Source organism: Enhydra lutris, unplaced genomic scaffold (genome assembly GCF_002288905.1).
Source record: "Enhydra lutris kenyoni isolate GAN:26980312 unplaced genomic scaffold, ASM228890v2 scaffoldscaffold45, whole genome shotgun sequence".
Taxonomy (NCBI): Eukaryota; Metazoa; Chordata; class Mammalia; order Carnivora; family Mustelidae; genus Enhydra; species Enhydra lutris.
In genome coordinates this window covers 10912475-10938931 of record NW_019154129.1, presented here as the reverse complement: position 1 = coordinate 10938931, position 26457 = coordinate 10912475, and positions in this window count along the sequence as shown.

The following is a 26457-nucleotide window of genomic DNA, read 5'->3' as shown; positions in this document are numbered from 1 at the left end:
CCCAAGGGTTGGAAACAACCAAAATGTCCCTAGAAAAAGGAGTGAAGTTCTGACATATGCTGTTAAATAAATGAACCTTGAAAACATGACGCTAACTGAAAGAAGCCAGGCAGAAAAGGCCAAATATTGTTTGATTTCAGCTATATGTGATACTTAGAGTCATCAAATTCATAGACACAGAAAACAGAATGGTGGTTGCCTGTTGCCAGAGTGGGGGGGATGGGGAATTATTTAGTGGGTACAGAGTTTCATTTGGAATGATGGAAAAGTTCTATAAAAAGATAGTGGTCATTGTTGTACAACATGATAAAAGTATTAAATGTCCCTGAATTTTCCAGTTAAAAATAATTAAAAGGCAAATTTTATGTTATATATATTTTACATTAAAAAAAAAAAATACGGGCGCCTGGGTGGCTAAGTGGGTTAAGCCACTGCCTTCGGCTCAGGTCATGATCTCAGGGTCCTGGGATCGAGTCCCACATCGGGCTCTCTGCTCAGCAGAGATCCTGCTTCCCTCTCTATCTCTCTCTCTGCCTGCCTCTCCATCTACTTGTGATCTCTCTCTGTCAAATAAATAAATAAAATCTTAAAAAAAAAAAATACCCCCTAAAGAATGAACAGCTAAGAAGAACATTGTAGGAGAAGCAGGCTCCTCCTTTGGTCAGTGCCCCTGAGATTTTTTTCCTGATACCCTGCACATTCCCTTTGTGGAGTGGTCATTCGTTTCTAGCTGCCTTGAGTTGGAAGCAGAACTTGGAGCCTGGCAACCTGCAGGCTGTAACTGGCCCATGGAGGAGTTTTGTTTGAGCCGCACTGTTTATTCGAAGTTTGCTGTGAGTATGAGATAGTTGGCATCAAAAATAGAAACTGGATCCCAGTCTCTTAAAAACCTGTAGTCTGGCCACAATGGATTCACATTCTCCCACCTCCGTGGTGTATCCGTAAAGGAGCTGGAGGAGCTCCCAAGCACTGCTGGGGCACCTGCCTGCCCTGAGGGGAAGGGTAGTTTCTGCCCCGCAACAGAACCCACCCTTTCATACCGAGTCTGGGAGTGGACCACTTCAGCTGTTGATCATGGTCTTTGTTCTGCTTTCAAAAAGGATTTGATCATTGTTATGTAAAGTAGCCTTTGTTTACAGCTCCTACTTTATTTCTTCCTGTAGGCCTGTTGGCTCAAAAGCCCCCTGTGGTCAAACTCAGTTTTTACACTTTCAAATTATTTTTAAAGTAGCCCAAATAATTAGATTTGAGCTATTTAGAACCTCTTTTGTGTACCCCACCACACCTCACCAGGTAGTTCTTACCCACTGATGAGGTGGGGTCCTGTGGTGATAGCCACAAGTTGCTACAGCCCTTTTGAGCCCCAGACCAACATCTCCCCTGCAGTGCGGTGGAGGTCGTTGCAGAGTTACATACCTTCTACCTCCTGGATGGTGGCTTCTTCATGGAAGGCTCTGGACAACGCTATGGGCTGAAAGTCTGAGCCCCTCCTAAATTCAGTTGAAGCCATAACTCCCAACGTTATGATGAGGCCTTTGGGAGGTGATTAGGTTTAGATGAGGTCATGAGGGTGGACCTCGCCCGCACACCCACAGGCTCCCCCGTGCTCCCTCGCGCTCTCTCTCTCTCTACACATGCCCACACCCATGCACTGAGCAAAGGCCACGTAAGGACAAAGCTAAAAGATGACTGTCTACAAGCCAGGAATCCGGCCCTTGCAAGGAACCAAATCTGCTGGCACCTTCATTTGGACATCCAACCTCCAGAAATGTGAGAAATAAATGTCTTTTGCTTCAGCCAGCCAGTCTGTGGTATTTTGGTCTAGCAGCCAGAGCTGACTAAGCCGGAAAGTCTCATGCTACAAGGGACTTCTCTCTCCTACAACCCTGTCCAAGTGCCACCCAACAAATTATCTCGTGTGTTACTATCTCTTGTGACTCTATCTTTTCCTTTGATCAGTCCCAAATCCCTCAAACTCTCTACAATTAATATATATTTTTTTCTTATCTGAAAGTACAAATAGAATTCACTAGACAGAGGAGAGAGAAGGTGAAAAAGAGTTCGATGTCATTAAGGGAAACTCTTATCCCCCCATCGAGATGGGAAAAGCAGTAAAATGGGCATTGAGGACTCTTATGGTTGCCAGAGCTGGGAGAGAGTGTATTACTTGTCCTCTGGCATGTGGCTGGGCCTTCCAATGATCGGCATTATCTGCATCTGCACTTGGATATTTTACAAGAGGCTCTACACTGATGACAACCCTTGAGTCTGTAAAAATGTGAGTGGCATATGCCTGGAGTGTACCTCTCATTGGTCAAGGATTAAATTTGTGGGGAAGCTCACACCTAAAGCAGCTTCGGTCTCATCGCAGGCTCTGAATCCAAGGTGAAAAGGCTACAGGAGCTGGTCACAGTCAGCGGAAATGCGTACCTAACATGGATTGATGGTTCTGGTTGATCAGGATTTGCAGGAAATGGGGTAATGCAATTACTATCCTCGGCCAGCTCTCTGTAGGGTGTTCTCACAGATCAGTGGCAAAAGATTTGTAGGCGATTTTCTTCCCCATTATATTGTGAGATGTACAAGCCTTCCTACTGATACTGCTGGGGAGAGATTTTTAACGGATTATGAGACTGCTGTTTAAAAAAATGATTTCCAGTTAAATACCTTTCAGTATTAAAATGGCAAAGTTCTCAAGAATGGGGGAATTCCTCCAAAATAATGGCTTCTCAAGGAGCTTAGTTTGATTGTCTTATAAGCAACTTTAACTTCGTTCTTTTCTTCTTTCCTATGACAAATGAGAAAAGAAGTCTGCGTTACATCGAACAGTCAGATTTCCAATGTGGTGTTTACTTGCATTTTCCATTTCTACTGCAGCCAGGAAGTCAAATCCAAAGGATTAAACACCCCGTTCGAAATGTAATGCAAAATTAAAGAAAAAACGGGAAGTTCACCAATAAATGAGGAAGACTTTGCTCACAGTTTCTAAGCGATACTTGGGAGTGCCAACAAATTGGGCAAAGGTGACCTTGAGTGCACAGGCCATCTATGTTAGCCTTCCTTACCTTCCTGCTGGTGTCATGAGGTTAATTTTCCTACCACCATCATTGCTAATAGTGACCATGTTTTCAACGTTTTCTGTGTGCCAAGCCCAGTGCTTTTTATCCATTATTTTCCTAATTCTTTAAAACCCCTTAAAGTACATATTTTAATTACTCCCATTTTAAAGGGAAAACCAGACATGGACAGTTAATATGCTCAAGGTCATGGAGCTAGTAAGTGATAGAGTAACATTCCAAACCATCTTCTCCATGTCTCCACACCCACAGCCCAAGTCCCCGTGTGCACTGCCAGGAACAGTTGCCTTCAATTTACCTCCCTTCGCTTAACACATGTGGCCAGGGGTCTGGCCCCTCATTGGTCTTGAATAGATCAGGGCATTTTCTTCTCCATCTGAGACCTCCAAGGGCCAAAGGCATAACAGTCATAACAAGTCATATACTAATCAACAAGTATGTATATCAGGGGTCTACTAGAGAGCAGGTACTGGGTCAGGGGCTGGGAAACAGAAGAGAGACTACAAGAGAGTGCCCCACCCTCATGGCATTTTCATTCTCAGGGGAGACAAGACATAAACAGAATTCAACATGATCATGAGAGAAAATAGTAAGTAAGGGCCCATGGAGAAGGCTCTCTGAAAAGGTGATGTTTCTGCTAAAACTTGGAGAGAAGGAAAGAGCTGCCTGCCTGCATTAAGGGGAGGAACATTCTAGGCAGAAGAAACACCAAATGCAAGGAGACTGAGATGGGAACAAAGTTAATCTGTTTGAAAAAATGGTAAGGAAGTCCAAGTGGCTGGAGTAAGAGAATATTAAGGGAGGGAGCCCTCCCTACGTGGGATTCAATAGTTTGTCTTCAGAGGGTAGAGCAGACATACTCTGTATCTCTGGTTATTTTCTTTCTCCTTTAAAGAAGTTCTTTTCTCTTTCTACTTCTCTCTTCCTTTGCCTTATTCAAGTACCTGCTGCAGTTGCCCTTGCTTAAAAAACGTTACTCTCTGCTGATCTGGGCTTTTTAATTCAAGAGATCTTCGAGCATTATATGCCAAATCCTGGGATAGGCCATGCAGGGACTTGGAAGAAGTAAAGTGATGTGTTTGTGGGTCTTAGAAACATGTAGCTTTGAATTCCAGAAGTGAAAATGAAGTTGACCTTGCAGAAATGAATCGCAGGTTAGGTGGTGGTAAGCCTCTAAAGAAGATTCATGTGGGACCTTTTCAAATAATTCTGTTCACACCAGTCAATTTTAAACCACCCTGCATCCTAGTGAGCACGGTTTATGGCTTTGTTCACATCATAGATTTGGAAATCAAGACCCAAGAAAGGTCACACCATTAAATAAATGTTCAACACTCAGGGAGAGATGGGATGTTAACAGATCCTCAGTTTCATGACATTAACTTGCTACTATTGTAGTAGCTACTTTGGTTTGCATTTGTAAAACCTAAAAAAAAATTTTTTTGCCCATTTTTTTAAAGAAACAAATCAAGTTTTTGATGTAAGCATTTTTCCATTTCAGAGAAGTGAATAAAGGAAACATGCATTGATTAATATTCTTGGGGTACTAGAAACTATCTGAAAACGCTTTACGTCCAATGTTTCTCCAATTTATTTTGCTTAAAAGTATACCTAGAGCTGTGCTGTCTGAAGAATTCATGTGAAAACATAATGTAAAACATGTCTATAGTTTTTATCTTGACTATACACTGGAATGACAATCTTTGCATATATACTGTTAAATAGGTCACTATATTAATGTAATTTCACTTGTTCATTTTTACCTTCGTAAAAATGCAGCTACTAGAGAATTTAAAATGACGCATGGCTTGCATTCTTTTCCTATTGGATTGTAGTACTCTAAAAAGACTTCTGCATCCAGTCATGATGCTGTAATCGACACTGGGTTGCCCTCCTATTGAAAACAACTGTAAAACAATGAAATCGGTGAGGGTCTTCTTTTCAGGTCTCCATCAAAGCCAGGGCAGTTCTCTTGGGAGAAGGGCAACACATAGCACATACACTGAGCTTCCTCATGGAAGCCTGGCTGTCGGTCCAGGAGGCCTTTTCTGCTGTAGGGCAGGAACGTTGCACCAAGTGGAGTGATGGAATGAACTGTGAGGTAGAGAGTAGCGAGTTCTTGGCTTCTGAAATGGAATCATTTTGGGCAGGGTATCAGAGAAGAGGAATATGTACTGGGGAGAATTCCTACATCTTCATGGGGATTTACTGCAGGTCCTTGGCTGACGGCTGGGCTATCCTTGCATAGGCGATGTCACTAGACTTAGCAGGGATCTCTTGATGTAGGGCTGACATCTAAGTAACAGCTGTGCTTGTGCAGGGCTGAGACACATTAGGATCCAGGCAAGCTGCACGGGGTGAGGGGAGTTACCCTGAACACCTGGTACAGTCAACTTTGACCCCAGAATGGCCATGCCTTACCAGTAAATTCTGATTCCACTAGAATAGGAACACACCAAATGACTAAGTTCAAGATGGAAATATGGCTACTGGACAAAAAAAAAAAAAATAAAAAAAAAAAAAAAAAAAAAAAAAAGGCCAAAAAAAAAAAAAAAAAAAAATAAAAAAAAAAAAACCAAATTCAACAGGATCAGATACTAATTTACTAATTTAACCACCTGTGTGACTAAAAGCACCATTTAAAAGAAGGTAGCATAATCTGGACTCCTAATAGGAATTATCCATGCTTTCTGACAGACAATAAACATTACTAGAGATACGAAAAAGGAGGATAATGTGATCTGTAAACAAGATATAAAATAAAGTCATTAGAAACAGACCCTGGTGTGACATGGGTGTTAGAATTATCTCCAGTTATTTAGAAGTAAAATTAGAAACTTCTAAATAACCAATGCTTTAAAGAAGGAGAGCTCACAAGGAAAATTATATTTTTAGATGATTGATTCTGAAAATACAGTGTATTAAAATTTATGAGATGCATGGGGCGCCTGGGTGGCTCAGTGGGTTGGGCCGCTGCCTTCGGCTCGGGTCGTGATCTCGGAGTCCTGGGATCGAGCCCCGCATCGGGCTCTCTGCTCGGCAGGAAGCCTGCTTCCTCCTCTCTCTCTGCCTGCCTCTCTGCCTACTTGTGATCTCTCTGTCAAATAAATAAATAAAATCTTTAAAAAAAAAAAAAATTTATGAGATGCAGCTAAAGAAGGAAGTTTATATTACTTCCTTCCTAAGAAGGAAGTTTATATTACTGTGGAAACAAATGGGACTTGACCTATACCTCCCCAAAATTGAGTTGAAAGGATTCATAGATCTAAATGTTTAAACTAAAATGATAAATTTTCTACAAGAAACCATAAGAGAATATCTTTACAGTTTTGGTGTAAGGAAAATTTTCTTAGAGCATACACAAAAAATACTAATGATAAAAAAAAAAAAAGTAAAATTGGCCTTTGTTAAAATTAAAAAAAAAAACTTCTGTCAAGATATCTTTAAGAAAGTGAAATGGCAAGCTGTGCACTGGGAGAACATATTCATAATACTGCTATCTGACAGAGTACTTATGTCCTGAATGCATAAAGACAACTCACTAAAAATGGGAGAATGACTTGAACATACATTTCCCATCAGAGGCTATGAGAATGTCCACTGAATATATAAAAATGTGGTAAAGATGATAGTCATCAGGAAAATGAAATTAAAATCACAGTGAAATATGACTTCACACCTACTAGAATAACTAAAATTAAAAAGAATAAAAACACCAAATGTCGGTGAGTATGGAGAAGAACCGGACTATCATACATTGCTGGTGGGAGTGTAAAGTGGCACACGTGCTTTGGAAATCTGTTCAGTAGTTCATTTTGCAGTGAAATACCTATTATCTAGCAATTCCACTCTTCAGTAACTACATGAGGGTAATACCATACAGCCACATACACATATGTGCAGACACACACAAGTGTATGAATAATAAAGTTTATTGCACCTTTATTTGTAATATACAGATCTAGAAGCAGACATTCCAGCGTCCATCAACGAAGAATGGATAAAAAAACAATGGTACTCATGTGTTTTAATACTGCTCGGCAACATAGAAAAGACTAGCTTCATGATGTAAGCATTGATGGGGGCGAGTCTCAAATACGTTGGAAAGAGCATCAGGGCCCCGGCACAGAAGCATACATATTGTATGTTTTCATTATATGTTGTTAAAGAATTGACAAATGAATGGTGAGAGAATTCACAACAGTCATTGCCTGAAGAAGTTGGAGGCCAAACAGGGGTGAGACATTGCAGTGGGGTGATGGAAATGATCTCTACTTGATTAGAGTGGTGGTTAGATGCGTGTATACGGTTATCAGATCTCTGAATCTTTATGCGCCTAAGATCTGTGCATTCTCTATGAACATTCTCCCTAAGGGGAAAAAAATCCTTAAAGAGAACACGCTAAAGCAGGGGTTAGCTCATGGGCCCATCTTGCCACCTGTTTCTGTCAAGGCAATGTTATTGTTCCACAGCCATACTGACTCATCCACATACAGTCTCTAGCTGCTGTGGCATTGGAATAACAGAGGTGAGGAGTTGAGACAGAGACTATGAGGCCAGCACAGCCTAAACTATTTATTATCCAACTTGTTCTAGAAAACCTTCCTAACCATTGCTCCAGAAAAATTATTTAAATGCAGACTCAGAAACCCAGTGTCAGGCATTCTGCTCCAGAACAGCTGAGGAAAGAACTCTACCATTCTCTTCCATTTCCCGGAAGGTTTCAAAGCAGGCAAAACTGGTGGGCAGGGAGTACAGAATTGATCCTTTCAAAATTCCTATCAATACATAGCCACTCTCTTCGGTCATAAAATTATTTTACTGACTGATCTCATTTGTTCATGCTGGAGTTATAAAAGCCTATTTCTTCCCCATTAGCTTTCTGTAGAAAGTGAGAAAAGTTCCATCTCATCATCGTTATGTAATCATCCTTCATAAATTTGGAGGGCCTCACATGTGCTGGTATTATCAGAACATTCTCCTGCCACTATCGTGGCTCTCTGTGGGTGGCTGTTTGAGAGGCTAAAAGATACGAGGGGGGAGAAATTCACAAAGCACTTTCCATGCACGTCTAAGGGATAATGACACTTAAGAAGCTTTCCTTAAAACTGATCTGGCTTCGTGATGATTTGAGCTTGCTCTTTAATTAGTTTTTAGAAGCATATATTGTTTATTATCATTATTTTATTTTGCCAAATAGAAGCTTAACATGCTTTAGTTCACAAAGGACCAGATGCTCTTTACTGGGTTTTAACCACCAATCAAGGAAGAAGAAAATGTCTTATCACCCTGGAAACTTTTCCCCCATGGATGGTATGTGACTAAGATTTAAGGATTATGGGGGATAGTTTGGGCAGAACCATTTATGCTCGCTAAATAGTACATTTATGCCTCTGTCTTTCCAGCGTCCTTGCAGTTAGGTAGGGTTGTGTGACTGGTTGTGCTTGATGAAATGTCTGGCTTCTCCACTGTTTCTTCCCCCATAGAGGCATGTGTTGAGATACGGCTACCACGGGAATGGAATGAAACAGCTTTAATTAAGGAGCTTGGTTCATTTGATCAGGAAATGAATGTGTGTTGTGTCAATCCAGAGTCTTTAGGATTATTTGTTTTTGCAGCATATCCTTGTCTTTTCTGACTAATATGATACTCTTTGATATAGGTGAAGGCACTCATTGGAGAAAACAGACTCAGAAAAACATTACAAAGATACAGAGTATAAATGTGCCATTGCCAGGAAGGATGGGCTGCCCATTAACAGAGAAAGGACAGTGACTATTAGCTGCTGTTCATCTTTAGCCACATAAAAATAAATCACAGTTGGTTCCAAGAACCTACATAAAAATGAATACAAACAGAAGCAGACCAATGCATGACCTATAAAAAAATAAATATAAGGACAGGGGGAGACCATTGCGTTCCAAGCAAGAGGTCTCTGTTGTGAATTTTGGTGTGTGATTTTTTTTTTTCTTTTGAGAGATTCCCTCAGAGGATGCAAGTTATTACCCTCCAACTCACTTAAAAATGTCTTCTCTGAGGGTATTGGATTGGAAGAGAAAATTTCTATGATGCCGGAGCTCATTTGTCATGCGGCTTTGCTCTCTGGCAAGACAGCCTATTACATCAATGGTCGCATCGTCCATCTTCTGTGCTGACAAGACTCACCTGATTACTCACCTGCTCTGCAGCGTTGCTTGTGCCTTCTTCTACCCTTCCCAGGATGACTGTCACTGGCTTCCATGTCAGTCTCTCCTTCTAGAATATGAGCTTCAGAGGCAGAGTACCTCTTACTCATCTTCGAGTATCTTCATGTTGACATCAGGCACATGGCAGACACTCAGTGTGTGTTTCTGACTGGATAAGTACATGATAACTCTACCACTCATATTCCTCATCTCTTTGGATGTCACCACCTTCATTGCCACCACTATGATCTAAGCAGCTGTCAATCAATTTTGCTTGACTCTTCAGATAACCTCCAAGAGCCTTGCTACATCTATTCTTACCTTCGCTATCAGTGTTTTCATCAAGGTTGGAGCCATCTCTTTAAAACCCCAGTATTACCTCACCCCCCTACTTTAAATGGTTTGGTGGCTTTCCATGGCCACCTTTGAATAAAGGCTGAAGTCCTCCACGTGGTCTGCAAGACACTCTGTATCCTCACCTTGCTCACATGCCTCATGGTTCAGCTAGATTTCTTTCTTAGGGTTGCTCAAACACACCCTGGTTTATCCTGCCACAGGGTCTTTATCCATGCTGTGTTTTATGCTTCCTATGCTCAACTTCAAGATACACACGCACACCCTTGCTTACCTAGTTTAATTCCAACTTCTTTTTAGACCTCAGCTCAAATTAGGGGGCTTTCTTCTTTATAATTTATAATTTCATACAGTATCAAGTATCCCTTATTTATAGAACTTATCAATAGTTACAGTTTTAAATTTACTTTTGTGGTTTTTTAATTCAGGTCTATAAGCTCTAAGCCCTAGGACCTGTCTGGTTTTCGCCTAGCACTGCATCCCAAGACCCTATCCCAATGTCTAGCATATATTTATTCAACAAGTAATGTTGTATAAATGAATGCCTTGTTAGGGGTATTTTAATAGCTCACTCCTGACTAGGGAGGCATAATGAGTGCTGCCTGGTCCTTTGAGCTAAGGGAAAGCTGAAGTACGCTGCAGAAGTGGCAAGGACTAAAGGTATGGCATCAGCTTTGCCCTGCTCAGAAGGCCTTGTCTGGGGCAGGCAGGAATGGAGGGGAGGGGACTAACTGGTGGGGCCCAGTCATCCGGGTGCTTGAACTCAGAGTCTCTTCTAAGACTGTGGAGGGGTTCATTCTCCAACACTTTATCCAACCAGCCATGCTAGGCTTTTCAAAGCCATCCATAAGTTCTGACAGGCTGAGGTTCAGAAATGTCTATTCTGGACACCATGCCAGTGTATTGACTAACAAGAGGGTTTTATCTGCAAAAAGGACATTTGGAATACCTGGTTCTTTGTTGTAAAACATCCACTCTAGGTTGGGATTCTCTAGATTTCATTCTGCTGGGACAATGAGGTGACAAGGGCCAGAGGTTAGTGCAACTTTCATTGTTGTTTTTTGCATTTAGCTCATTTCAATGCAGAAGAGTGTTGGGCTATAAAAAAACTGCCATCATCATTTTGAGGCAAGTAGGAAGGTTAACAGGGCTCTGGTGTGAAGATAAAATTTGCTGTCTATATGTTCAGAGTATAAATGTATAAGTTAGAAGAAACTATCGTATTTGAATGTGGATCAGCCAGGCTATCTGAAGGAAGCCTGGAGATTATCAGCTAATAGAATGGTGGTTAATCATAAGGGATGAAAGGGGATAGGTTTAAAGGCAAAAAAAGAAAAAAAAAAAAAAACAACCTAGAAGCATGGCTGAAGGTAGCTGGGCCACTCTTGGCACTCTTTTTGGACCTTTTTGATGCTTGCTATAGATGCTGTGTTGACCAGATGGTTGTTAAGATAATGAGGATAAATCTCTGAGAAGTAGTGTGAGAGCAAGGCCTTGAGGCAGAGATACGGAGGATCTGTGTACTTGTTTCCCCAGCTATCAGGGCAGTATCCTCTGCAAGGGCCACAGCCATGCTGGCCGCCCCCAGTGTCCAAACCTGCTTGGCTTTTGTTACACTGTTTCCCCTGACAATGCAAGCAGTCCCACTTGCTGGTGGGAGGATGCCATGTGTCTCAGGTGTTCCGGGGGAGGAGGGAAAAAAAAAAAAAAAAAGAGTTGAAAACCATGACTGTAATTACAGAGAAAAAAAGCACAGAGAATGGCAAGGATGAGGGCTGATGCTTCAATTTGTTATGATGTCTGTTTTCTGACCATCTTTTAGATTCCCTAGAAATTACTCATTTTTAGGAATGCCTGACTTCTGTGCATTTCTGCAGAGCTCAGGTCTAAACTAATTTGATGTAAATTATACATTTGTAAGTGGTATGCTAGAAAAACCTGTATGGGGCCCACAAAGACAAAGTGCACAAAAGGAAATGGTGATGTGTTTTATTCATAAGGAAGCATTTCTCTTCAAAATTCTTACACAGCCCCTAAAAATACCTAATGCATCACAAGCCGACATTTGTACTGCTTGCTTTCCATACACAGAGAAGTACTGTTCCTTTTAATCAAGTAAGTTTATTTTGCGATGAAACCTTTTGTATAATATTGAAAAATAGTTGTGTTCCTTGGAAGCTATTTCGGGTTTCTGAAATGATCATTTTTAATCATTCGCCTAGCAAAACAATTTACCAAGCAGTGGAGGATAACGAACCATAAAGTTTAATTTGCCTTTTTTAATTGAGTTGTTAATTAGCACCCCTCCACCGTTGGAGACTCCCAACTTGCTTTTTTGTTTTGCTTCTGATCCGAGGCATTTTAAAGAATCTAATCTATCATATTTCCTCTACCCAGGTACTTTCATGAATCACATCAATAGGTGATTATTTCCTAAATCTGTTGAAGCTTCAGCAGATGCATACAAATTTTGTCAATGGCAAATAATTACATAGGGAATATAGAGTATTAATATAGGTATTAATTTAATAATGATATCAGCCATTCATTGAATTCCTACTATGTGCCAGACACTGTTCTAAGCATTTAACGTGCATTACTTATTCTTCACAGCATTTTGAGGTACTGACAATGAGATCCATTTTATACATAAGCGAGCAGAGGGTCAGTCATGTTAAACACTTTTTTCCCCAAGGTCACCCAACTTATCAGTACTGGAGTAAAGCTTCAATCCCAGGCAGTCTGGCTGATGGCCTTACCGGTCATCCTTTTAACCCTGTGCTGTGTTCTCGAGATCCTTAAAGTCAGATAGATCTGTATTTGAATTTTAGTTCAATTGTTAATATTGATGTTAAAATTAACCATATGCTATATTGAGAAACAGTTTCATGGGTGTGTGACCTGGGCAGGCAAGACCCCACACCTAGGAGGGCCCTGTACTAGTTTAATGTTCTTCTTGACATTCTAAATAATTTCTGGACAAGGGACCATACATAACATTTTGTGCTGGGTCCTGCAAATTAGGTAGCTGGTTCTGGTACTAGTGTTCATTTATTTATTTATTTATTTGTCTATTTATTTACTTATTTTAAATATTTTATTTATTTATTTGAGAGAGAGTGCATGAGTCGGGGAAGGAGCAGAGAGAGAAGAGAGAGGGAGAAGTGGGCTTCCCACTGTGCAGGGGCTTGATCCCAGGACCCTGAGATCATGACCTGACCTAGGGGCAGATCCTTAACCAACTGAGCTACCCAGGTGCCCCCTATCGTTCTTTTAATATATGCTTATTCTCTTTGCTTGTCATATTTTCTGTGCATGGCTTAGTTAGGTCCTTTGTTTAGGGTTTCTCAAAGCTAAAATCAAGGTGTCAGCCAGGGCTGGGTTTCCATCTGGAGGTTTGACTAGGGAGCCTAGTTCCCTGCTTTGTGCTTCTGTGGCAACATTCAGTTCCTTGCTTCTGTAGGATTCATGGCATTTTCTTTTTTCCAAAGCCAGCATGGAGAGAGAGAAAGACTAGAGCAAGTCTTCCAGCAAGGTGTATTTTTTTTTTTTAAGATTTATTCATTTTAGAAAGGAGGGGAGTACAGAAGGATAGAAAGAGAAGCAGACTCCCCACTGAGCATGGAGCCAAACATGGGACTCAGTACCATGACCCTGAGATCATGCCCTGAGCCAAAACCAAGAGTTGGACGCTTGACTGACTGAGCCAACAAGGCGCCCTAAGGTGGTGTCTTGTATCAGGAAACATAATTATAGCAGTGGCATCCCATCACCTCTGTTGCATTTTATTGATTGGAGGCAAGCTACAGGTCTTTCCCACTTTTGAGGGGAGGGATTATACAAAGATGTGAACACTACAAGATGGGAATCATGGGGGACTGCCTTGGATCTGTTTGCTACAATTTTTATGTATTATTATTATGTGTACTTAATTGTTGTTGCCATGATTTTGATTGTTGTTACTAGTGTCAGCAACTCTGTAGACCTTACGGTGTTCTAGGCCCTGTTCTAAGAGCTCTACATGTACTAACTCACTGACTCTACAGCTGAACCCCAGGATCCTGAGGACTGAGCCAAAGGTCACCCCCCTCTCTGCCCTCTGGAATTAACAGTTTTCCAGGCAGTGATGCATGAGGCAACTCTTTTTATTTTCCTGAGGGATATGATCGCTTCAGAGAGTAGATAAGTGTAAATGATTATAAAGATGGAATCTAGTGCCCAACAGACCCAGGTGAGATCCCCACTCCCCTGGTTTCTGGTAGTGTGATCTTGCCCAGGTCTCCCCTACATTTCCTCATCAGAGGTGCTCCAAGAGGGCAGGGAGCAGTGTGCAGAGGTTAAGGCTGCCTCAAGGCTAAGGTCCTTTACAACATGGCAATTCCAAAGAGGAAGGATCGAAGGGAAAATGGAATGGAATTCCATCATTCTTCTTTCCTTGCAGATGTGTCTGTGAGGCTCTTCAAAGACAGAGTTGGTGGGGGTGGAGGAAGCAAATGCTACCCTAAGGTTCAGCTGGAAAATAGGGCCTTCTGCTCCCACATTTTTCTTTTAACTGCTCTGAATGTTTGGTAGACATGCCACTGGAACATCCAGCATTTTGCTGCAGGAGAGAACCAGATCTTACCCAGTCTTTGTTGAGCTACCACTGCCTGATAATTTGTGAAATTCTACACATCTTCCTTTGGAAATGCTTCTACTTTCTCCTGCGGAGCAGCAGGAACATTCACTCTCATTCCTAAATGTCCTATGTCCATTTGATTGACCAATTCCTTGGTGAAGGGTGCAACAATTAAGCACAAGAAAAAAAGACTGTCCCCTTCCTTGTTTTGATCCCAGCCCATTTCCACCCATTTATAACTCCTCTTGCTTTCTTAGTTATTCTGTTTCTCACTGACATGGTCAATCTCTTTCCTTCTACTGGACCTTCCCTTCTATCCTTTGAGTAACTCATCCTATAAACAAGATATCCTCAGAGTCTCTCACCTCCTCAAGTGGTGTTTCCTTCTGAATTTTGAAAAAGAGCAATCTGTGGCTTGGTTTCCTATCTCTGATCACTTGTGTACTCCTCCCAACCCCTGTTAATCTGACTGCTACACTTTCTGCCCCAAGGATATGACTGTCTTGAGAGTCACCTGGGGCCCCGTGGTTGTCAGTGCCTGTTTTCAGCTCTTATTCTCCTTGGTCTGTCCGTAGTGCAGATGGCATGGACCAACCCAGCTACTTGAGTCTCTGCACACTCATGTTCCTTGCCAGCCCTGTTTCTTTGTATTCCTTGTGACCTCTCTTCTTAATTCTCTGTCTCTCAGACACAGGCAATTGTAGGCAGTCCTCTACAACATACTCCTGAATTCCTTGCATTTTCCTTTACTTCTCCATTTTCGTCAAGGATCCTGGCCAGTCACCATGGACAACACTTTAGGAGCACCTCCTACCTGTCAGGCCCTGTTCTAAGGGCTCTTCACGTGCAAACCCCTCTAATCTCCCAAATGCCTGATGAAATAAAAAGAATATTGTTACTGTTTTGTAGGAGGAAAACTGAAACACAGAGTTTCTATTTCTTGCTTTCAAATTTCTGGGTATAAACCTGACTTGTCGTGGAGTTTGTCTTCAATTTCTGTTTTTGTGCTTGTGAATTCCTGGGTTCTCTGCTGATGATACACAATCAAAACCAAATTCACTTCCCTTCTCCCGTACTTTTGCTCTTCCTCTGTGCTCCCTGGTTTTGTTTATTTACTGTAATAGGTTTCATTTGTCAATGCAGCATGATTTTTGGTGACTCCCTGCCTTCCCAAACACCCCCCATCCATTTGGCTGTTTGATTCTATTCATTTCACTCCCAAATATCCTCTTTCCTTCCAGATTCCACAATGTTCTTTTGAGCCTTCTTTACTTTAAAAATTTTTTTTTTGTTTTTTAATTTTTGTTATTAACATATAATGTATTATTTGCCCCAGGAGTACAGGTCTGTGAATCATTAGGCTTACACATTTCAAAGCACTCACCATACCACATACCCTCCTCAATGTCCATAACCCAGCAACCCTATCCCAACATTCCCTAGCTACCCTCAGTTTTTTTGTGAGATTGAGTCTCTTATGGTTTGTCCATTTCTTTGTGTCTTCCTCCATTTCTTTCAGAAGTAGTTTATAGTTTTCTGAGTACAGATTCTTTGCCTTTTTGGTTAGGTTTATTCCTAGGTATCTTATGGTTTTGGTTGCAATTTTAAATGGGATCGAGTCCTTAAATTCTCTTTCTTCTCTTTTGCTGTTGGTGTATAGAAATGCAACTGATTTCTGTGCATTGATTTTATATCCTGACACTTTACTGAATTCCTGTATGAATGAGTTCTAGGAGTTTTGGAGTAGAGTCTTTTGGGTTTTCCACATAAAGTATCATATCATCTGCAAAGAGTGATAGTTTGACTTCTTCTTTGCTGATTTGGATGCCTTTAATTTCTTTTTATTGTCTGAATGCAGAGGCTAGGACTTTTAGTAATATGTTGAATAGCAGTGGTGATAATGGACAGCTCTGCCGTGTTCCTGAACTTAGGGGAAAAGCTGTCAGTTTTTCCCCATTGAGGATGATGTTCGCTATGGGTTTTTCATAGATGGCTTTGATGATATTGATGTTATACCCTCTGTCCCTACACTTTGAAGAGTTCTGATCATGAAAGGTTGCTGTACTTTGTCAAATGCTTTTTCAGCATCCATTGAGAGTATCATATGGTTCTTGTTCTTTCCTTTATTAATGTATTGTATCACATAGATTAATTTGTGGATGCTGAACCAAACTTGTAGCCCAGGAATACATCCCACTTGGTCATGGTGAATAATCCTTTTAATATACTGTTGGTTCCTGTTTGCTAGTATTTTGGTGAGAATATTTGCATCCGTGTTCATCAAGGATATTGGTCACTAATTCTCCTTTTTTTGATGGGGTCTTTGTGTGGTTTTGGGATCAAGGTAGTGCTAGCCTCATAAGATGAGTTTGGAAGTTTCCCTTCCATTTCTATTTTTTGGAACAGTTTCAGGAGAATAGGAATTAATTCTTCTTTAAATGTTTGGTAGAATTCCCCTGGGAAGCCATCTGGCTCTGGGCTCTTGTTTTTGGGAGATTTTTGATGACTGCTTCAATCTCCTTACTGGTTATGGGTCTGTTCAGGTTTTCTATTTCTTCCTGGTTCAGTTGTGGTAGTTTATATGTTTCTAGGAACGCATCCATTTCTTCCAGATTGTCATATTTGCTGGCGTATAGTTGCTCATAATATGTTCTTATAATTGTTTGTATTTCCTTGGTGTTGGTTGTGATCTCTCCTCTTTCATTCACGATTTTATTCATTTGGGTCCTTTCTCTTTTCTTTTTGATGGGTTGGCAAGGGATTTATCAGTGTTTTTAATTCTTTCAAAAAACCAGCTCCTAGTTTCATTGATCTGTTCTCCTGTTCTTTTGGTTTCTATTTTATTGATTTCTGCTATGATCTTTATTATTTCTCTTCTCCTGCTGGGTTTAGGCTTTCTTTGTTGTTCTTTCTCCAGCTCCTTTCTCCTTTAGGTGTAGGGTTAGGTTGTGTACTTGAGACCTTTCTTGTTTCTTGAGAAAGGCTTGTATTGCTATTTACTTTCCTCTCAGGACCCCTTTTGCTGTGTCCCAAAGATTTTGAGCAGTTGTGTTTTCATTTTTATTTGTTTCCATGAATTTTTTTCAATTCTTCTTTAATTTCCTGATTAAACCATTCATTCTTTAGTAGGATGCTCTTTAGCCTCCATGTATTTGCATTCTTTCCAACTTTCCTCTTGTGACTGAGTTCTAGTTTCAAAGCACTGTGGTCTGAAAATATGCAGGGAATGATCCCAGTCTTTTGGTACCAGTTGAGACCTGATTTGTGACCTAGAATATGATCTATTCTAGAGAATGTTCTGTGTGCACTAGAGAAGAATGTGTGCTCTGTTGTTTTGGGATGGAATGTTCTAAATATATCTGTGATGTCCATCTGGTCCAGTGTTTCATTTAAAACCTTTATTTCCTTGTTGATCTTTTGCTTAGATGATCTGTCTGTCTCAGTGAGGGGGGTGTTAAAATCCCCTACTATTATTGTATTATTGTCAATGTGTTTCTTTGATTTTGTTATTAGTTGGTTTATATAGTTGGCTGCTCCCATGTTAGGGGCACAGATATTTAAAATTGTTAGATCTTCTTGTTGGACAGACCCTTTAAGTATTATATAGTGTCCTTCCTCATCTCTTATTATAGTCTTTGACTTAAAATCTGGTTTATCTGATATAAGGATTGCCACCCAGCTTTCTTTTGATGTCCATTAGCATGGTAAATTGTTTTCCACCCCCTCACTTTAAATCTGGAGGTGTCTTTGGGCCTAAAATGAGTTTCTTGTAGACTGTATATTGATGGCTCTTGTTTTTTTAATCCATTCTGATATCTTGTGTCTTTTGATTGGGGGCATTTATCCCATTTACATTCAGGGTAACTATTGAAAGATATGAATTTAGTGCCATTGTATTGCCTTTAAGGTGACTGTTACTGTATATTGTCTCTGTTCCTTTCTGGTCTGTTAGTTTTAGGCTCTCTCTTTGCTTAGAGGACCCCTTTCAATATTTCCTGTAGGGCTGGTTTGTGTTTTCAAATTCTTTTAGTTTTTGTTTTTCCTGGAAGCTTTTTTTAATCTCTCCTTCTATTTTCAATGATAGCCTAGCTGGATAAAGTATTCTGGGCTGCATATTTTTCTCCTTTAGTGCTCTGAATATATCATGCCAGTCCTTTCTGGCCTGCCAGGTCTCTGTGGATAGGTCTGCTGCCAATCTAATATTTCTACCATGTATATTGCAGACCTCTTTTCACGAGCTGCTTTCAGGATTTTCTCTTTGTCACTGAGACTTGCAAGTTTTACTCTTAGATGATGGGGTGTGGACCTATTTTTATTGATTTTGAGGGGGGTTTTCTGTGCCTCCTGGATTTTGATGCTGGTTCCCTTCTCCAAATTAGGTAAATTCTCTGCTATAATTTGCTCCAGTATACCTTCTGCCTCCCTCTCTCTTTCTTCTTCTTCTGGGATCCCAATTATCTTAATATGGTTTCATCTTATGGTATCACTTATCTCTCAATTTCTCCCCTCGTGGTCCAGTAGTTGTTTGTCTCTCTTTTGCTCAGCTTCTTTATTCCCCATCATGTGGTCTTCTATATCACTAATTCTCTTTTCTGACTCATTTATCCTAGCAGTAAGATCGTCCATTTTTTGTTATACCTCATTAATAGCTTTTTTGATTTCAACTTGGTTAGATTTTAGTTCTTTTATTTCTCCAGAAAAGGATTTTATTTCTCCAGAAAGTGATTCTCTAATATATTCCATGCTTTTTGAGCCCAGCTTGCACCTTGATCATCATCATTCTAAACTGTAGCTCTGACATATTACTAATGTCTGTATTGATTAGGTCCCTAGCTGTTGGTACTGCCTCTTGTTCTTTGTTTTTGTGGTGAGTTTTTCTGCCTTGTCATTTTATCCAGATAAGTATAGATGAATTAGAGAACAGAATACTAAAAGTGTAGCAACGACCCCAGAAAAATATACACTAACCAAATCAGAGGAGACCCAAAACAGGGTTGGGGGAAAAGAAGGAAGAGGGAAAAAAAGAAAAATTATATGTGGTGTGTGTCTGTGTGTGTGTGTGTATATATGTATATATATATATATATATATATATATATATATATATATTTGACTGGTGAATAGAATAGAGCCACAGACTTGATTTTGATTGTATTTTGGTCTGTTAGAACAAACTACCTCAAAAAATTTTTTAAAAAAGATAAACACACACACACACACACACACACACTCACACAATATAAGGGTAAATACAGTGAAGGGATGGAATATGACTATAAAGATGAAAATTTTAGAAGATTCTAAAAAAGAAATTGATAAGAAGTTTGTGGAAAAAAGAAAAGAAAAAAAAAGTGGAAAGAATGTGATCAGGCTGGAGACTAGAACAAAACCATGCACCAGATTTAGGGTATATTTTGTTCTATTAGAAGAAGTTGTATCCCAAAATTTTAAAGGAAAAAAAATTATATGTATACAAAGAATAAGATTAAATGCAATGAAGAGATAAAATATGACTATAAGAATGAAAATTAAAAAAGATTTTAAAAAACGTATTGATAGGATAAAATAGTTAAAAAATGTCACAATAGGGAAGAGGAAAAATAAAAAAAAAATAATAAAAGAAAATTAAAAAAATTTAACTTTGAAAGACTAAAGGATCATGTAAAAAAAAAGCCACAAATTCTATGTGTTGCTTTCTCCTAGCTCTGGAGTGCTGCAGTTCTCATTGATTGCTGAACTTGGTCTTGGCTGGATGTTCTTGCTGATCTTCTGGGGGAGGGGCCTGTTGAAGTAATTATCATATGCTTTAGTTGCGGTGGAATTGTATCGCCCTTACAGGGGCCAGGCTAAGTAATCTGCTCGGGATAGCTCTCAGGGGCTCTTTTTCCCTGAATGCTTTCTGTACTGCTTTGGAGGCTGGTTATGAAAATGGTGGCCTCTCAATCTCCAGCCCTATAGGAGCTGAGAGCTCAGGGTCCCACTCCGCAGTTCACCCTCAGAGAAAAGCAGTCAATCCCTCCCATATCCCTGGTCTCTGGCCACACTCTAGCCTGTGACGGAGCGTTTCTATCTCTGGTACATGGCCCTGTTTGGGGTCTTCAAACCCAGCTGATTCCTGCAGTGCTCTCCCATGCCACTCCTCCCAGAGGAGGAAGGTGAGTTTTCCTGGATCTGCTGCTTGTTGGGTGCCTGCCTGAAGAGCAGTGGGTCCAACTGTGCTGCGGATCACGGTTTAAGGTAATCCTGAGCTGAAGGCTCACTCCTCGGCTGTCTCTCTGCATGTGGCTTCCCTGCTCCAATACCTGGGATCTCTGCCACATTCAGGCACCCCTGCTCTTTTTGTGACCCCACGAGTCCTGAGACCACACTGTCCCCGTGAGAGCTCCACTCCCTGCTTAGCCTCTGGAATGACGCCCCTCAGTGGAGCAGACTTCTAAAAGTTCCAATTTTGTGCTCTGCTTCTCTATCACTTGCTGGGAGTTGGCCCTTCCCGCATGGTCTCTCTTCCTGCATATCACCTCTGATTCACTTCTAAGGACATCCTACCTTCCAGAAAGTGGTCAATTTTCTATTCCTGGAATTGCTGTTCTTCTTCTCTTTTCTCTCCTGATGAGTTTTTACCTGTTCAAAATGGTTTGATTACTATATAGCTGAACTCCTGGGACCTGATGATATTTAGGTCTCCTACGTCTCCTACTCCTCTGCCATCTTGGTCCCCCACTCTTTACTTTTCTTAATCTATTTTAATTGCTCTCCATTATGCAATCATTGTACACTGATTAATTTGGCCAAAAAATTGGAAGAAATGTTTTTAAAATCCATAATTTTATCACCTGGAGTACAAAGGCTTTCTTTATTGTGGAATATCATACAATTAAACAGATATGCTGGAGTTTTAGACCCAAAGACATCAGAATGTGCTTGTGTTTACAGATAGGGTCTTTACAGAGGTAACCAAATTAAAATGAAGTCATTAGGATAGGTCCTTTTAGAAAAGGGAAATTTGGATGCAGGGAGACACATAAGGAGAACATCATGAAGATTGAAGTTAATGCGGCCACAAGCCAAGGAATGGTGAAGATTGTCAGCAAACCATCAGAACTAGGAGACAGTTTTGGAACAGAATGGTTCCAAAACCATTCTTCCTCACAGCCTCAGGAGGACCAGTGCTGCTAACACCTTGAGTTCTAAAATCTAGCCACCGGGGGTGCCTGGGTGACTTGGTCCGTTATATGTCACTCTCTTGATTAAGCCTCAGGTCATGATCTCAGGTTTGTGGGGCGTCTCCTTGAGGATTTTCTCTCTCCTCCTCCCTCTGCTTCTTCCCCCTGCTTGTGCTCTCTTTTTCTAGTAAATACATAAATCTTAAAGAAAGAAAATTCTAGCCACCAGAGTTCTGAGAGACAATGCATTTTTTGCAGTCTGTGGGACTTTATTAAGGCAGTGGTGGAAAACTAATGCACTTTCAAATGTATCTTCCTGCTTCTGGTCTTGCTCTCACTTCTTTAATCAATTTCTCCAAAACCTGCTTTAACTCCTTGTGTAAAAGCTTTATGGCTCCTTCTTATTACTGCAAAACATCCAGCACCTTCGACAAACATCAGAAGCATTCTAGGATCCTCTAGAAGATATGTGTGAGGAGGAAAATGACTTTGCCTTTCTTACCAAGGCATTCCAGCAAAATGATAAGTGCCAGGAACAGAGGAAGCACTCACTTTTTTAATGGGTAAATAGGTGAATCTGTTTTCCTTCACTACTGGTTTCATCTGGAAAGAAGCCCTGCCTTTTCCCTAAATTGCTGTATCTTTTCCACACCTTCCCACTTGGTGACAGCTGATAGCTAGCTACCCATGGCTTTCTCTGATTTTGGATATGTGTCATTCAAGACCCTGATCATTTTTCAGTGCTTCCTCAAATTTTCCAATGTTTTCTGACCAGAAGAAATTCTTCCCTCCCTTGCTTCCTTTTGGAAGCACTTTTTACTTTGATTATGTTACTTTATGCGGGGTCCTGAGCATGGTAACATTACTTTTACAGTTTGGCTCCTGGTAGGTATTCAGTAAATATTTGCTAAGTGAATAAATTGATTTAAATGAATATCTGGGATAACAAAGCTGAAATCATAACCCAAAAGTCTCCTTCCTCACTTATTTCTGTGTCTGGGCAACACTTTGTCTAAAGATTTCCCTCTTAAAATTTTTATTTACAAATGCTCTTCAGGACTTGTAAGAGAAAAGAGATGGCACTGAGTGCATTGAAAAGTTGAATTGCAGGTTGCCATGGAAACAGAGTTGAGAGTTGAGTTTTCTGTATATGAATGTTTTTTTTTGTTTTGTTTTTTGTTTTTTTTTTTTTTTTTTAAAGATTTTATTTATTTATTTGACAGAGAGAGATCATAAGCAGGCAGAGAGGCAGGCAGAGAGAGAGGAGGAAGCAGGCTCCCCGCTGAGCAGAGAGCCCGATGCGGGGCTCGATCCCAGGACCCTGGGATCACGACCTGAGCCGAAGGCAGCGGCTTAACCCACTGAGCCACCCAGGCGCCCCTGTATATGAATGTTTTAATGAAAACATATTCTTAGCCATTATAGATGGGTTTGTGTACCAGAAGAGAAGTGCTTTATCTTAACATACTATTATGTTCATAAGTTAGATTGATGGTCCAAAGTATTATTTCATCGAAACACTATATATTATTGTGGTTTCCTTGCAGTAAGTGATCCCAGTGCTCACAAAATGAAGGCTGTTCTTGTTTGAGGAAGAAAATGTCTCTATAGGCTAATTTTTTTCCTTTTGATATTGAGAAGTAGCTTTTTTACTTTAGCCAAAGGACACTTACCTTAAGCATCTAAAATGATTTTCTTCTTTCTTTGAAATAATAATTGTCACTAATCATGCATGCATTTGATGTGCTATTGACAGTTATTGAATAATTGGAAAGATTTCATGATGGTGGTGGTGATAATGATGGTAGTAATGAGAGAAGTGCAAAATGTACTCCCATACTCTTATAAAGTAGAGACCATGCACGAAACACTTTTGGCTTTTTCTAATTTTAAGGTGAGTATTCTTTAGTGTGGCTCAAAGGGTTAGACTATACAGATGATGGCCATTAGAATGCCCTGCTGTGGGCATGCTGAAATCATAATTAGGCAATCATTAGTACTATTTACAGTCTTCTGTTACAGATAATTTGTTAGGCACCTACCCAGAGATGGCCGTACTACTCATTGTTTGTAGCAAATTTGAGGTACCATTTTGGTTACCTCTTTAAGATCTCTTTTAATACAGAGATCCAGCCCATCATTCTCCTCAAGTACCTTTTAATAGGAAACCTCCCAATAAACCTATTAAAAGCATAATGAAAGCCTCATTCAGTCTTCTGTCAGGCTTCGGAACTGTAAGTGGCTTCTAATTTGCACAAGATTGGAATAGCATTGAAGAATTACAGTAACTAAGTGAAACACTCATCGGATTTTCAATTTTCTGATAGCATCCCGTGTAATTTCTTGTAATGCATTTGTAGCCAAGCTCAGTGACACATGTCAAGGCTCATGCTGAAGCTTCTGCCCATATCCGTGTTATTTTGAGAAGCTTGATGCTGTCAGTGTTACTCATGGGGAGGGTGCGGATTGGTGCCTTGGTTTGGCCTTGATGGATATTCCATTATATACGTTCCTCCGAACAACAGTCTCATAATTTCTAACAGCTCAGATAGATGTTTTTGATGCTTGACCTTTGACTTCATGTATTTATTGGAACGCACTGTGAATTGTTCCTTCCTCCTGAGTGCTTGGTGGAACATATAGTTTGTCCTTCTGTAGCTTGCGGTACCTGTTGAGTTTATTGCCTCATTGGAACGAAGGCTATGTGCTTTGTATCCTGATAAATGAATTCCTTTTGGAAGAACCAAGAGAGGCAGAGGGCATCGTGGCTATGAACCAGCAAGGTAAGACCCTGAATTTTCTTTAGCGTATTTCATATTATTCTCAGTTCTTGTTTGCAAGCAAAAAAAGAAAAAATCTGTTTTCCCTCACACACACACAAAAAACCTGTGTGTTTTTCTTCTAACCTTAAGCTGGAAGTCTCTTGTGCTTATTCTTACTGTTTTCATGGTTCATGACATATGTCAGTTGTTAAAAACCTCAAGCCAGTAACAGAATTAAAAATAGACTAATCAAACTTGGTGAAGGGAAAAATGAGGTCAACCAGGCTTTGAAATCTTTGAAATAATTAATGGTGTTGCTGCTCTTTGGCATATGGTGCTGACAAGACTGTCCCACCCCATAGGGCAAGTGTTTTGACTTATTTCTTACCTGAGTGAGGACGAATTTGGACTAATTCAACTACATACTCTGTAGGCATCCCCTTTGTGACCAAAGGCCTTTATTTGTGAGGTAGTGGGGTTCAGGTTAAAACAGAAGTCTAAAACCATATCACAGAGGCAAGCTAATTGGCTCACATGGGGATGTAGGCTCTATCCTCCCTATGTTGCTTAAGAAGCCAAGAACCACCTTTTTGGTCCTTCATTACACCCATATAACACACAAACATTTATGGAATTCTTATGGGGAACAAAGTCCTTGGTCAGGTGCTGTGTGAGGAGGTGGTGGTAGGAGCACTAAAACATTCATTTTAGTGTAGCAGGGACTTCCTGGGTGCTCAGAACAAAATATGAATGTGTGCTTCTATTTAAGACTTATTGAAAAAAATATGAGTTTTTCTTTCTATATGACTTATCCAATTGGCAGTCATTGAAACTATGTCAAACTTTAGACTGAAATTCTAGATCAGATTTTTGTAGCCTCAGCCCTGTTGACATTGGGGCCAGATTATTTGGTGAGGGTTGGCAGGGGGCAGCAGTCTTGGGCACTGTAGAATGTTTAGCAGCACTAGATGCAATTAAACCCCTGTCCGGTTTACCTAAATTGCTTCCAGCCACAGGCACATATCCCTAGGGAGGTGGGAACGAAATTTTCAGTTGCGAGCCCCTGCTGTAGATGACTTCCTGGTGGCTACTGATGCTGTTGCTTTTAGAGACAGTAGGTGGTTGTTTTCTTGTCTATAAGATATAAAGTTCTTGGGATGACAATGGGCCTAGCATAAGGATTCATTAATTTCATAAGGGTAGACTTTTTGGTGTGTGAATTATATCTCAGTGTATCTGTTAATTTGAAAAATGATAAGGTCATCTTCACCATTGAGTATGAATTTCCTGAAACTTCCTGAGTCTCCGTATCCTACAGAAAGAGGTACCAGTCTCTTCTGAGTATTATTTGAACCTTTATTAGTGAAGTGAGCTATTATTAGAGAAGTGTGGGCAATACAGCTGTCAGTAAGTAGTAGGTGTTAAGGAATGTTACACGGCTCTGAAGTGTGGCGTAGTCTGGCTGTCTGTGTGTTTTTCATAGTATATCATCCTTAGTAGTTGTCTTTGGGCCTTCCCTATCCTTCGTCGCAATGGGAGTCCATTCAGACCTCATTAGGGTGGTCTGTAGCCTAACAGCAGCAACATTTCCTGGGAAGTTGGTAGAGATGCAGAGACTCCAGCCCACCTCCGGTCAAAGTTGGAGAAGCACTTCCTTAAAGGGCCCCTTCCATACCTCTCCATTGTTACCTAGGAGGACCTCTTTAGAGCCCCATTTGCATAGAAAACCTTTCTCTCTTGCTGATTACCCATCTCTCTCTCTGCTTCTACTTATTGGCATTCTGAAATTGTCTTCACATTTTTCCTTGTTCATCACTCTACATTCCCACAAATACAGGACAGTTTTTTCCCCCCTCTGTGATTCCGCAGTCCACTCTTGTACAGTGTTCCAATGAAAAACTTCCAGGATGGGTTAGAATCCTGGACTCCCAGGACACAGTTCTGCAAAAAATTGCTAGCTGAACCACACCCTGGAATTCTAGTTGACATTCTAGTGTCTCTTTATGCGTGTCCATTTGTAGACACACATGTTGCTGTAGAACTTAAGGTCTCCAGCAATAGCTGCCTCAAAAACACCGAACAGTTAAAACTTCACAGAGTATGTGCAGGAGATACTAGGATTAAGTGCTCCTTGAGATGGAGTCAAGGCTGGGAAAAACAGAAATATGGAAAGGGCATCATACTTAGTGCTAGTACTTGCTTCGCCATGTTACATTAAACTCAGCAGCCACCCCCACCAACTATGCCTCAGAACCTTCCCATATTTATAAATAGCATCACTATCCACTCAGTTGCTGA